Source organism: Scomber scombrus, chromosome 7 (assembly GCF_963691925.1).
Source record: "Scomber scombrus chromosome 7, fScoSco1.1, whole genome shotgun sequence".
NCBI classification, from domain to species: domain Eukaryota; kingdom Metazoa; phylum Chordata; class Actinopteri; order Scombriformes; family Scombridae; genus Scomber; species Scomber scombrus.
Genome location: NC_084976.1, coordinates 4,530,567 through 4,545,062, shown reverse-complemented (window position 1 = coordinate 4,545,062; position 14,496 = coordinate 4,530,567).

The window sequence follows — 14,496 nt, the reverse complement described above, 5'->3', positions numbered from 1 at the left end:
ATATGGAGAAACATAATGGTAACTTGTAGAAATATTTCAATATATCAGAATGTTCATATTGTAAACAGTGTCGGGCTGCAACATAATAGTCATATTTGACTTTTTTCAGTAATAAGCAGTGTCATTTTAAACTACAGTTATCAAATTACAGTTACTAATCCCAGTAATGCTCCGTTTCTTACTCAGGCTTGGTGAGTTTGCGGTAATTCCAAAGTGGTCTTATTCACATGTTGTGTGTTCTTAGCTGGCTTGCCGATGTTAGCCGCAGTTAGCCTACGCCTACGTTCAGGAGTCTCCTGACACTAGTTGAGTTCAGAGTTGGAGGGTGTGTGAATCGTGCAGCTGAGGTCAGGACTTCCAAACCCCTATCCTGCCTGCTGGCTAAACCACAAACATCTCATTCTCCATTGTCTCCATTGTCTCCATGTTAAATACAAAAAGATGCATCATGTCACTGTGGATGATTGTGTATGAATGGCTGAGTAAGAAATGACAGATAACAAGTGATGTAAGAGGTTACTGCTGAGTAATGAGTTGAATGTTATGAGTCAACTTTTATATTGAGTAACTTTAACCTAGAATCACTTGGTTCAAGTCAAAGGTTTCTAGTCACAGACTATGTTGTTAAGGCGGTATTACCTTTCAAATGCACTTCGGGACATATAACAGTAATTCAGTCTCATCTTCAGTCTGTTGTGAATCCAAGCTGTCACATGTATTTCAGTGCAAAATAGCTTATAATAAAGACTTATACATGATAATTTATTTACTAAAGTCATGTGTCAGTATATGTCATATTTTGGCGGTCTTTCTTTGGGCATAGGTATAGGTTTAATAGTTCAACGGATTTGTGTTGGCCAAGTCTCCCTTCACATCTATCAGTAAGAAGGGCCAAACCACTACTTTTACTTTCCTAATTTTTCTGTCTCGGAACTGCTTTCTTACGATGTGCTGAAACCAAATGTTTATAGTAGTTCTAAACGGCTTCACTCAAAGGTAGAGCGAGGCGCCAACCGTCACAGAGAGTGGAACAGGTGGAACTCTAGAATTATTGTTCCATACACAGGAGGAAGTGGATCATTAAACTACTTAGACTGCACGTACCGCTACACCCCTAGGGGAAGCCAATTAAAGCACAAATAAGTAACTTGTGAATATTATATTTCTGCAAAGTCAGTTCCGCTAGATTGTGCACAGGGAGAAGGTAACGCACTGTGAGTCACAGCTGAGCTCACAGCGCTGCTCTTAGTCACCAGTGAGGATTTCTACAGGTAAAAGCTATGGTCAGGGAGAATGCTGACTCACTATAGTCAGATTTGTTGATAGAGATTTGTTCGTACATGTACTTTGAGCACCTCCACTCAGATGTCTACGCACATTCCAAACATTTACAGTGAGTCAGTCAGTTACTTACAAAGCCTTTAATGTGTAGAGGATTAAAATTAAGCTTGTAGTAAAAGTGATTTTCTTCTTTGTTCTTCAGCTATTTAGTGCACAATTGATTTAAAATTCTATACATTCACATATTAAGTTTCCTCAAATCATGTATAGGTAATAATAATACTTTATTTTCTATAGCACCTTTCCATACAGAAGTTACAAGGTGCTTCATGTAATACAATAAAAACACTAAATTACAATAAAAACAATAATCATGAATAGATGACACATTAAACAATAAATAAAACAACAAAAAGCGGCAATTATATATTAATACAATATTACAGAAATGCCAGTCTGTACAAGCGGGGTCTTTAAAAGCTTTTTAAAATGAGGTGCTGACTCAGCTGATCTGATACTGAGGCAGAGTTTTTTTTCCATAGAGTTGGGCCTACAACACTAAAGTATACATAATATCATGATGGAAGTCTTTCTTTGGGCTTTGTTACACAAAGGTGTTTTGCTATATTTAACATTTTCATGTCTTGTTATTTCATGCATGATAGGCCAAATATTTAACATGATGGGAAATTAACTAGTGTCATCACCCAGTTCTGTGTTAGACCTTTTTAAGCCAACGTCATTCCAATTTAACACTTATTTTTTGGAAATGATGGTCAATATAGGCCTCATTTAAATGAGTTTATAGCTCACAAAAGCAGAAATTATAAATTGTTTTAAATAATCACAACTTAACTTATCACAAACTGGTATATGTCAAAGTTTAGTCAGGATAATGTTTTGAAAGCATTTCAAATATTTGAATGGTAACACATAATCTCACCTGTTGTCAAATTTGACCCCGGCCTGGTTTGACTGTTTATTATAAAGCATAAAGTACAAATTATTACCCAATTCAATGAATGTAGGGATGCTTTGGATGAAATAAATCCATATTTCTGATACACATTTTTTTTTAAAAATGGGTCAAATTTGACCAGAGGACAACAGTTTTCAATAAGTAACAGTTTCGTTCTACTAATGAGATCTTACTTCCTGAAACAGTAACTTTTGTGTTCATTTAAAGGTATTAAAGTCCAACTTCAGAGTTAAACTTACACCCAAACTGCAGCAGGTAGCATCCTTTGTGGTGAATGAATGAAATGATGTATGGTAACATAAAAATGCAAGTGTAATGTAAGTTTCAGTGTAGATTTTCACCTTAATCTCTTTATTATATGTCATTTTCTTGTCACAAGGGCTCAATCTGCTGCATGTTATAAACTGGCTCTGTCATACAGCTGTTAGCAGATGTGTTTGCGCTCCAAAAACTGTTTTACAAATGCTTTTATTGTATTGTCAAATTAATTACCAAGGGAGGTTCGCAACATGCAACTCATTCTTTAAAGTCAATGTAAAAATGATGGATGCTCTCCCTCAATAGGTCATTACGCAACAGTGCCTGAGCAAGCTTGCCAAAAGAGCTTTCAGAACAGTTATCAGCACACTCCATTGTTTATTCCAAATGTCAACACTTGTCCGTACTGAAACACTGCCAGTCACACAGTTTTTTGAAGCCTTGTACCTTCACTTCAGCTATTGTCAGCTCTCATGTTCATGTGTTCATGTGAGTGCCTTCTGGGTGACATCATGACAGGATGCTGTTTTCTTAACTGCTGACTGAGGTGAAGCCGCTGGCCAAAGGGATTTCCCAGTAAGTCAGACAAATGGAAACTTGGAGCAGTGAACACACACTGTAAACACGCTCTATCTGATGTGACAGATTAAATACTGATTATAAATTGTATTTGTATTTTTATCATTAGTATTCAGTCCTTACTTGCGCTTCCTTTTAAGACCACATGCACTATTATAATACAGGAAACATTCACTACAGACGTCAAACGGCCACCCCCCCCCCCTTGTTTCTGTATGTCTGAAAGTGTTGTTTCTGACCACAACTCTCCGGCTGATGCAAAGGATGATGGTTGTGGCAGTTGTGGGGTTTCTAAGTAAAAACGTTTCTGAGATGAACAAGAGGAAGGAATTTGAAAAACTCCCCTTTATTATCAAAAGTTCAACCACAATCATATCTTCTTTAATTATTGGAACCCAAGGGTGTTTTTTCTTTTTCATGGCATAGTAACTATATTTGTCACCCGGACATGCCAGGTCATGTTTTTCCAGGATAAGTGAGTCTACTCAGTAATACCCAGTTTTTCATATGAGTAGTACCATACATGCTCTAAGAGACTTTTTATGCCCAGATATTTTCAATCACGCACAAATATCTATATATGAATGGATAGAGGAGATTCTCAGGGTTCAAGGCATATATGATCCGTGCCGATGAGACTTTCTGAGCCTTGGGACTGTCAAAAGATGTACTGATAGTGTCAAACAATCTACAGAAATTGAAAATGATTCTATCACTGACTGTAATAGTTCAGTAGTGTTCTTTATCACGGTGTGCTGGAAGAACAGTGTGTGACATGTGCCTGATGTGTAAAGTCCCTATTTGCAAAACTCACAACTACTCAAACACTCATGCCCACTCACAACTGCTCCGACACGTACCCACAACACTCACACGTTTGACACACATCACACCCGAAACAACTGTGAGTGAGTCACATCTGCCCTCCTTTTTCTCTCTGCTTCTCTCTAACAACACACGTGCATTCCTATAGGCTGTAATCACTCTGCGCCATGATGACAAGCTCAACTGAGGCCCGTTTTCAGGTTAGGTCAAATTTACCGTATTTAGTAGGGTTTTCAGTATGTACAGCATACACACCTTCTATCCTTAGAAACCATTTGGATAAAGTAAAACTCTGACAGCCCCCCTCCCCCCCCCCAAAAAAAAAAAAAAAAAAAAAAAAACCTGTAATGAGGAAAAATGGATGGCTAGGCTCATTGGACAGGCAGACAAACTGTGTATGTTAGCAGCTAATGAAAATCTACGACTGTACCGATACTTCCTCATAAACCACAGACACTGTGCTTCACGGTTGGCTGATAAGGCAACACACTCTCATGGTAAATCATAGTATTCATGGTATTACTTTAACCTAGGCTGTCAAAGCCACAGTTGACCCTTGTGTACGCTGTTTGTGTGTGTGTGTGTTTGTGTGTGTGTGTGTGTATGTGTATGTGTGCGCTCCTGCTCCTGGAAGTCCAGCAGACTCCAGTAAGGAATGTTGAGAACAGCTGTGGACATGATTGAAAGAATTTACACAGAAACTAAACCTCATGACGGTATCACACACACACACACACACACACACACACACACACACACACACACACACACACTTACACACACTCACCCACTCACACATACACACATACACACACTTCAGTCCGCGCAAATATTTAGAAGGAGAAAATGTACATCAATCCATCTTTTTTCAAGTAGCTTATCCATGGTCAGGGACACAGTAAGTGGAGCAAATACAGTATAATAACACTCCTTCTTTCTTTGTCAATCTATCTGTCTTTAAACTTAAAATGCGCCCTGCTGACCATAATTAAAAACCGTGTTGCCAAAGCTGGTTTAACTGTACAAGGTTTATAATCTAAGTAAATCAGAATGTGAAAAGGGAAGAAAAACAACAGATAGGGCCGAAACCTAAGGGGTTATTTTCCTTTTCAGTTAGAACATCATTCTTTTTAAATAACTCATTTCATTGTTTAGTCTGTAAAATGTCATAAAAATAGTGAAAAATTCCCAATACAATTTGTCAAAGCCCAAATGTGACATGTTCAAATTCCTTTGTTTTATATATTAAATAATTACAGATATGTCATTTCCACTTCAGATACTATTTTGGCTAATAGTCCTCTTTTATTTTACCATTCTCTCACTCTGCACTCACCCCTGCCGCTGTTTAGCCTAAAAGTGAAATGGTCCCTTTGTGGTCACTAATTACACCTATGTTATACACACTGTAGTCAAGTCTGTTAAAATACAACAACACACACACACACACACACACACACACACACACACACACACACACACACACACACACACACACACACACACACACACATATACACACACACACACACACGCACACGTGAATCCCACCTGAACTTAATGTAGTGTTTTTCCTGCATGCCTCTATGACATGTGTTATACAGCCAAACACCTGCATTATTAGATCTTGTTTATTGGCTCACTGATGCTGATAAGATCTACTCCCAGGTATCAAAATTTGGTAGCCAATGACGAGGCATTTTTTGATACTCGAGAGTACCAAAGCAATTTGGCCGGTGCCATTAAAGTATCAAAGTTCAGAACCCAGCCCTCTACACAAACACACACACACACACACACACACACACACACACACACACACACACACACACACACACACACACAGTTAATTGAAAGCAGCCGTTTGCAGCGTGTTGAAATGCATGCAGCGTGTGTGCTGGTCCACCTGTTGTGTTGTGGACTGAGAGAAAGCTAATGTTGCAGCACATGGCTCTGGGCTATAAATGCATATGAAACAACCTGAATGCAAGGGTAAAAAAGGAAGAAATGAATTCATGAATGCTGTTGTTGTTGACAGCAGCTCATCCAAGTACAGATTCTCCCATCTTAGCCTCATCATCATTCTATCACATCCCTGATGGCTAAACTGGAAAAGGCTTAAGTGGTAATTTTATGTTAGACAGCACAACAATAGAAGCTTATTACCGTCCAACAATGGGCTCTTATTACTTTCAGCTGACATTTGCCATCACTGCTTGCTTTTCTGCCTTTTTTCCATGTTTTGCTTCTCTGTCCATTGTTCACAGCGCTGTTCTGAGTCCAGAAAGCAGTCATTCTCCGTAAGAATATAGAGGTCATTCATTTCACATTGGCCTCAGTGGAAACTCAAGACCCTTTCATCATGTCCTCACTCAGCAGTTCTTAATGCTTTGGGAAGTACCCCCCACCCCCCCGCCGCCCCAACCCCCGCCCCCTCTCCGACCACCCCTAATTCTTCTCCTACCCAGTGGTATCCTCCACCCCTCAGTTCTGAGGAAGGAGCATTGTTCAGACAAATGACTCTTCTCGTAATTCTCTGAGAATCACAATAGAAAGAGATTCTACTGAAATCTATCCCATATCCAGCATTCCTGGTCATGAGGTTATTAAGATGCAAATGGTTTATCCTTTTGGAAGCATGGATGTGCTCAGCAAGGTTCATGGTCATATACATTAGATAATTGAGTGAAAAGTTGATGTTTGGTTCTATGGGTAGCTACAGGAAAAGCTGTTGGAAAGGGTCTATCCTCTGGGGAGCATAAATACATTGAATAAAACATGTTTAGTGTTCAGTAAACAATTTGGTGAGATGGCAGAGTTGGAAGAAAGATAGGGGAAGAAGGGGATGGGGTTTCCAGAATTGGTATCTACATTTCTAGATTCAACCTTATGGCAATATTGGTGTTGTGATATTTTGCTCTGAACCAAAGTGTTCAACTGGTCTACAGCCATGGTAGCGGCTCTGTGATGCTGTACTTCAAATACTAAAGTCATCATAGCAACATGCTCACAATGACAATGTTAACATCCTAGGGGTGTAAGGGTACACACAAGTCACGGTTCGGTACGTACCTGGGTATGGGGGTCACGGTTCGGTACGGGTTCGGTACAACGGAAAACAAAAAATCGCATGTAAAATACTTTTTTTTCCATTTATTTTGAACAGACACCAATTGACTGTGCGCACGGGATGGGTCACTAGCGTGGCTCAAGCACCTTTAATAAATACTTGAAGCCAGGATCCTCTACTACGGCATATAGATGCATAGACGCATATATGTTGATATGTATATGCCAATTGCTTCTGTGATGTTTTTGGCCCTATCAGTGTTTATGTCAAGAGGTGGCTTAAAAGCAGCTGGGATAAGTTGTTGCACCAAAGACATTTTTTCCCCCCACCAGTGACAGATATGTCACGGTGTTGCCGTCTTATGTTTGAGGTGTTGCCAGCGACGTACCGCACCTCAGTGAAACATCGCTGGTAGAAGTCTTTGTCCGGTCCACCGCTCGCGTGCCATCACCATTATATTGTACTGGGAAGCCAAAGTACTCCCAAACAGCTGATTTAAATGAAGCCGGCGGCTTCTCCAACTCCACACTTTCCATCACTTTTCTTCCAGCTCACATGCTACTTCCATGGTTATAGATGGAGATGGAGATGGACACATTGTCTGGTGACCGTGAATGTATATGCCAAATTTCTTCCATCCATCTATTAGTCCTTGAAAATTTTCATTCAGAATCACAAAAGTCTGTCTGCTGATGGTTCTAGATTAAAGATAAGCATTGCCTTGGGGCCAGGAATTGTACCAAATGGTTATCCCTCTGATGGCTGTTGAGATAATTCACTCAAATTAAAAGTATTCTCATGGTGGCCCTAGGGGTTAAGTCGAGAGATTACCTCTGTGGACCATGAATGTCAAAATTAGTTTAGAGATAATTCAGTCCTTCCTAAAGTGGTGGATCAATCGGTCAGCATTGTCACCTCAAGACCTAGTGTGCCTAATAACAGAAGAACTAGCTTGTCATAATGCAATGGTTGTTGAAGTTCCTGATTCCAAAAAGCTTCCTTTGGCGCTTCCTGCCCGATTACCTTTGCACATCATGCAGATTGCAAAAGTTAATATTTAAGTCACAGCATGATCATGATCTCCCTAACATAGTAAAAATGTCAATGTAGTGTAATCTGATCCCTGAAAACAGTGCAGAAGGAAAGTACCCCAGCTTTAGTAGATGCATCTATAAATTATCAGACAGAAGCTTGTCTTTACATCCAGACATCCGGATGAAGGAAAAGATTAAAAGGACCCCAGTGAGAATATTGTATATGGAGCTTACAGTGTCACTGTCACATGGTAGGAATGATGCATCGTCTGGGAAGTGGAAATGTGAGTTTATCAGGGTCATTGCTATCACTGAGACCATCCTGTCCCTGCTACACAACACCATTGTCCTGCTTGGAGGTGAGGGCCAAGAGGGCAAACACACTCTGATAGTACACTGATTATCGTGAGAAACCTGCACAGATCAGAGGTCAAGGATGACATTTTTGTGGGTATATATATATACTGTATATATCTATGTCACTAGGCAACTGTATAAGGCAGGATGCTAACTATGCAAATCCCACTCTTTGATCGTAAATAGTTGGTACAGTTCCAGTTTCAACACACATTCTTTCTGCAACTATTTTGCACTCTGCTTACCCCAGAGACAAACAACATTTAATTTTGCTTCATACTCTGACCTTGCATGCTGACAATGTTTATCCAAGGAAGAAAGTGTTTTTCTTAGCAGCAACCATCGTATGCAGGGGAAAAGCTTGGTATGCCCTAAGGAATGTTGCTGACGGGAAGGGCAAGACCTGGAGCCAAGAAACAGGAGAAATACTGAAGAAGAAGAAGAAGGTGAAGAAGATGGTGAAGAAGAAGAAATGAACAACAGGGAGCATATTTCCAAATAAATCGTAAAAAGTTTTTTGGTGTAGTTTCTTGATACTTAGGATTTATTTACAGCTTATTTGAACCCGAGAGCGGGAAATGAAGAAATCAAATGAGCTGTGTTTGGTAGGAATGAAACCTGCACAGCATATGTTAACAACACATTGAAATTCTGTTGGAGACGCCTTTCTGCTGTGCCTTTCGGGATGAAAAGTCAGCTAACTGCAACATAGCAGCTGTCTCTACAGAAACCGGGTAATCCAGGGATCATCATGTCTTCCTCTGTAGTTTTTTGATGGGAGCTTTTTGGGATCAGAGCTAGCCAGCAATTACTGGATAACAATAACTGATGTATGTCAGGATGTGTTCTTATTCATTTTGAGACGCACAGACAAACCTGTAGTTGTCTTAATCGACTGGAAATAACTCTCCTTAAGGATAATGCCCTCTAATTACAACTCACCAAGTTAACTGCTCAGATCAGGGAGCACAGTGACATCACTAAAAAGAAGTCAGACAGCGGTCAGGTGGGCAGACAGGCTTTAAACTCAATGCAAGTCAAACTTATTTGGAAGAGAAAACAAAGGCAAACAGTAAAATTATTACCCAAACAGTCCTGTCATGATTCCTGCTTCGGCTATAATCTGTTCACCAGATGCACTCTGACTTTCCTTCCTTTTTATCACCCCCACCTGCTCACCTGTTCCCACGTAATTGTCTGCACCTACTGCCCATTCTCGTTTGAGCTCCTCAGTCCAAATACCAGTCTCTATCATCCATTCCCTGCCACTTCATCATAGTTTCTTCCATGGACTCTTTTGTTCTCACCAACTTGATCCTGATCCTAATTCTGCTTCTTCTTCCGGTCTGTTACTGCACCTGTTCCTGACTGATCCAATGGTTTAGAACTTCAGCTTTTTTTTTTTACTTGTCTGCCTGCTTTTCCTCCTTTTGGACTTTGTCTATTTCAGACTGATTCTCTGCTGACTAACTGTAAGGCTGTCATTTGTGCTTTGAGCACTAAACTTCTCTCATTCAACATGTCTGTCTGCCGAGTCTGCATTCTGGTTTTTCATATGTCTGTTCTCTTTGGTGACAGTATGAACTTTTCAGTATGGACCCAGCAGGCATTCACCTGCTCAGCCTGCTGTATACTTAGGAGGATTTTGACATTTCAAGGGACATTCGCCCCAATAAAGAGCCAAGTTTGTTTATGCTCCTCTCTGCCATCCGGATATGGGACCCATCGTACATGTAGAAATTCCATGTTTACCCTGTTACCAATCCTGGTCCTTCCAAGCACATCATTTCATGTTTCCCTGGAGTCTCCCAGCTTCTCTCTGGAACAGCCAAGCAGTTCGGCAGCTAACTCCAAACCTATGTCTCATGTGTCTCAAGTCTCCATTCAGTTCCCAAACTGTTGGCTGCGCTAGCTGATGCTAAGCCTGTTCAGGTTCCCAAGCCAAGTTAGGAAAGTAAATATAAAATGTCGTAGATAATTTGGTGACACTGGTGGATTATTTACAACCTGGTTGCATGTCTGACTGCAAACTTCTTGCCTCAACAGCTTTTTATTCCACTGTAGTTCAGTATAGTATTTACTACATCGCGGGGGGGGGGGGGGGGGGGGGGGGGGGGTTGCGTATAATATCTGTCCTGAGCACTGTCTGAACTTCCTCTCAGGGTGCAGCCCCAACAATCTACAGTGATAATGTAGGGCAGCCTTAGAGGCAAAACCCGGGGCAAAAGAAGAATGCAAAGCACTGCTGCACTTAAAGTTTATTTCTGGGAGTGCCTGCTCATACTGAACATATGTACATCTGGATCTTGGCAGCTAGGCAGTGAGAAACAATATTTTGGAGAGATTTTATTGAGACATTCAAAATGAAATTGTAAAACTAAGAGGCACAAAAATAGGATTTTGAAAAGTTTGAAAAGGTAGGTTAATATGCTCCACCAACCACCATCCAAAATCTAGTGTGAAGTTACTCTTTACAGCTTAAAAGACGTTTATTAAAACTTTGACATTCTTTTCAGGTAGGGGTATTGATTCTATCAGCTATGACAACATTATAGTCACTAAAGTAACTGCTGAGAAACATGAGTAATCTGACGATTGTAAAGACCAACAATTTACACAGATTAGCTTAGTTTGGAGATAAAACTACAAGTGAATTTACTTAAAATGTCTGTAATTGACCTATTATAAGCCATTTGACCACATTCTGGGATCTCAATTACGTAGGCAAGCACAATGTATAAACAAGTGAGTATATGGCTTGTGCTACAAATATAAAACCCAAGGTGTGATAAATTGGAGTTCACCTGTAACTTAATAGCCACAGATCATTTCAAGGGTTGACAGCTTACATTACTGTGCGTACGTGTGAGTGTCAAGGCCCTGTAATGGGACCTGTCAACTCTGCTGTCCGGCGTCTAATGCCAGTGTCACAACACGACATTCTTAACTGAAACGCTATACTGTAAATCCTGTATTTCTCTTATTACTGCCAGCCGCTCTAACTCTGTAACCTGGCCTGTAAGTAACAGATAAGCACTCTAAATGCGTCATAACCTTCTCGGTACTGACACCAGTTGGGCTTTTTTTCATGTTGTCAGCCAGTTTAGAGTAAAGAGTGACAGGAAAGAAGGAAGAGGGACTGATATGCACCAACGGAGTCTGGTCTCGATGGGTCAGATGAGCCAGATAAATGTCTTAATCCTTTCTTTTTTCAACTTGTCACATATCAACTTTTATTTGCTTGTATTTTTTTCGAAACCCCTTAGCCCCTTAGCCCCTGTTTTGTCATCCTGCAACCGGTCCATTCAGATAATAGCCCCTAATGATTAATGGCAGCTTGTGTCAGGCCGTCCTTATCTCTGTAACATATGCGGGGGGCCAGGATTAATCTGAGTATGGGAACAAATAACAGCTGATAAGAGTGGGCGGAGGAGCATGTGGAGTGTGTGTGTTTGCATTCATGTGTTCGAGGCCTGTGTGTCCGCGCAGAAGCCTAGCATTTGTTCTTGCAGGAGTCGTCCGGCCCACGCAAGAATGGAATGTGCCTCCATGTACTGTACTGCGCTGCACATACCATCAGCTCGCTCTTACACAGATATATACACACACCCCTCTTTGCTGCGCAGTGCATTAACACACCCACAAACCAGTTTACAGCTCACACTTACAGGAAAAAGAAAGAATTCCGAATGTCATTGAGGAAAAACAACAATCCACAATTTTTCACTTGAAAAACTTGAGAAAATTTCCCAAAGGAAGTGATGCACAAGTGAATCAAAGAGTTGCCCGTCAGTCAGGAGAAAAGCCTTTTCGACATAATCGCTTTTCAGTTCTTCCTGCATTTCCTCCTCTACTCCATCACTTATCTCGCTTTTCCTGGCACGGACGCAGGAAAGACAGACGTCAGCAACACAGTGCGAGGCGTTGTTGGGAAAAGCTGCGATGAGGGCCAGGCCCTCTGGATAGAGAGAGATTAGACTTTTCTGTGCCAAACACTGCATCGCTCATAACAAGAAGGGAGCGAGAAGGGCTAGAGTTAAAATGCAAAGCGAAGGGTTATTATCATTATGTTTAATGGAATGAGATCGCTGCGAAACACTATGCTTGTCGTTTTCTCTCACAGGCAAAAGGTGGAGATGGGAAAGGAAAGGAAAGTAGGACAGCCACCCCTTATTTATCAAAGGAGTTTACATTTAAGTGCAATAAACTGCAGGAAGCGTGTCTCATTCATCTTCATCATTCACATCAGGAACTGTTGCAAAATCACAATTGATTTTTCCAAGACTGATATATTGTGTTCATCTCTGAAGAATGATTTCATTTATCAGCATGCAGAATGAAATCTCTTGATTTGTGGTTGTGTTGTTGATGGACAACATTGTCACTTTGTATGTAACATACAGTGGAAATAAAGCTCTAGTAGTTTGAAAAACTTGTGGATGGTAGTTTAACGGCCGCATCGACAAAAAGTCAACTAATGAATCCCTGAGAGAACATTTTTAGGTTTCAAATTCACAACCAACATCTCCTTTCTGACATTTTATGAGTGAAGAAATCAATTTGAAGAAATTCAGATGACTTATTTTGCTTAGCCCTTACATACTGCTCATAGAATAGAATAGAATAGAATAGAAAGCATTTATTGTCATTGTACAAGAATAGTGCGACATCTGAAACAAATGCTCAGTCGTCAATAACAACAAACAATTAAAACACCAATTCACATTCATAAACACCCCGTCAGTCATTAATACATGTTTGATTAATCTTATGGAATAAAAGACGCTCACAATCACTATTTTATGGTCCAGGAGAACATTTTATACAATATGATTGACATGTTTGAATGGTGATTTTGAATTAAAACAGATAATAAACACAGGCCAAACTTGTACATTTGCATATATAAAAATGTGTATTAGCTGCACACACACAAAAAAGACAAATGTTATTTCCATTTTTGTATATTCTTGGTGTGGCTAAAATAAATGTTTATAGGGTGATTTTACAGCTCTCAAATGTAAAAAAAAAAAAAAAAAAAAAAAGGGCCAAATTCGACCGTGAAGGGTTTAGAACCAGGATCATTTATGTAAACTTCAAAATGTCTAAATATGGAGATACATACTGGAGATTACACCGCTGACTCATGTCTGATTCCCTGTTAATACAAACAGGAAATTCACTTATGCTGATGACAGTGTACTTGTGTACTTGGTTTCATATATGATTGAATAGCACATTCAAGTGCATCACAAAAATGATGATGTAATGATGACTATTTTCTGATCTGCCACCTCAATGATGAGCATTTGATGAGGCACAAAACAAATAGTGGAATAGAGGATGCAAAAGTGTCAAAGTCATACTTTTTTGGGCCCATCCATCCACCCTGACCTCCTCTAGTTTTTTTGTTTTTTTTTAAACATTTGCGTAATCAATAATTTGCATGACTACAAGGGCTCCAATGTACAAATATGTTGTTTTAAGTATTGAATACATTTCAAAAGCAGTCTTTTTGGGGGGGGTAAAAGAGGGCCTCGGAAGTCACATCAGTGCCTCATTTACATATAATTCAGTTTCTGTGAGCAAGACAACCACTAGAATGAGAAAAAGACAGCTTGATGCAGCAAAATGATCTTCTGCCTTTGTATTATATATTCGATACACAATAAAACATTCAGTATAGCAGCAACAGATATTGAGCTTCACTGTATGAGATATTAAGCAGTCTATTCATACCTTTGATACCAAAGTGAGTATTGAAATAAACAGCAAAGAAAGTATAAAAAAACAATAAAGTCACACTGATTATTAAGCAGCTCTGTGTCTGTGTTCCTTTTGTGAAACACTTATGGTTATCATTTTGAGTTATGATTCAGATTATTACTGATGCTGTTATTATGTGAGCTCAAGTGCTGCATTATTCAGCTTGTTGGAATGTGTGTGCACACAATAGCTGACCAGATGTGACTTTGATCCTCAGGATACAATTGAGACCATATTAATGAGCTCTGACACTGTTGGAGGAAATGATGGTGTGATTAATGTAAGATCAGATTTGCTCTTGTGCAACTTTGATAACTGAGAGACAGTGTTGCTACGCCGGTCCCTAA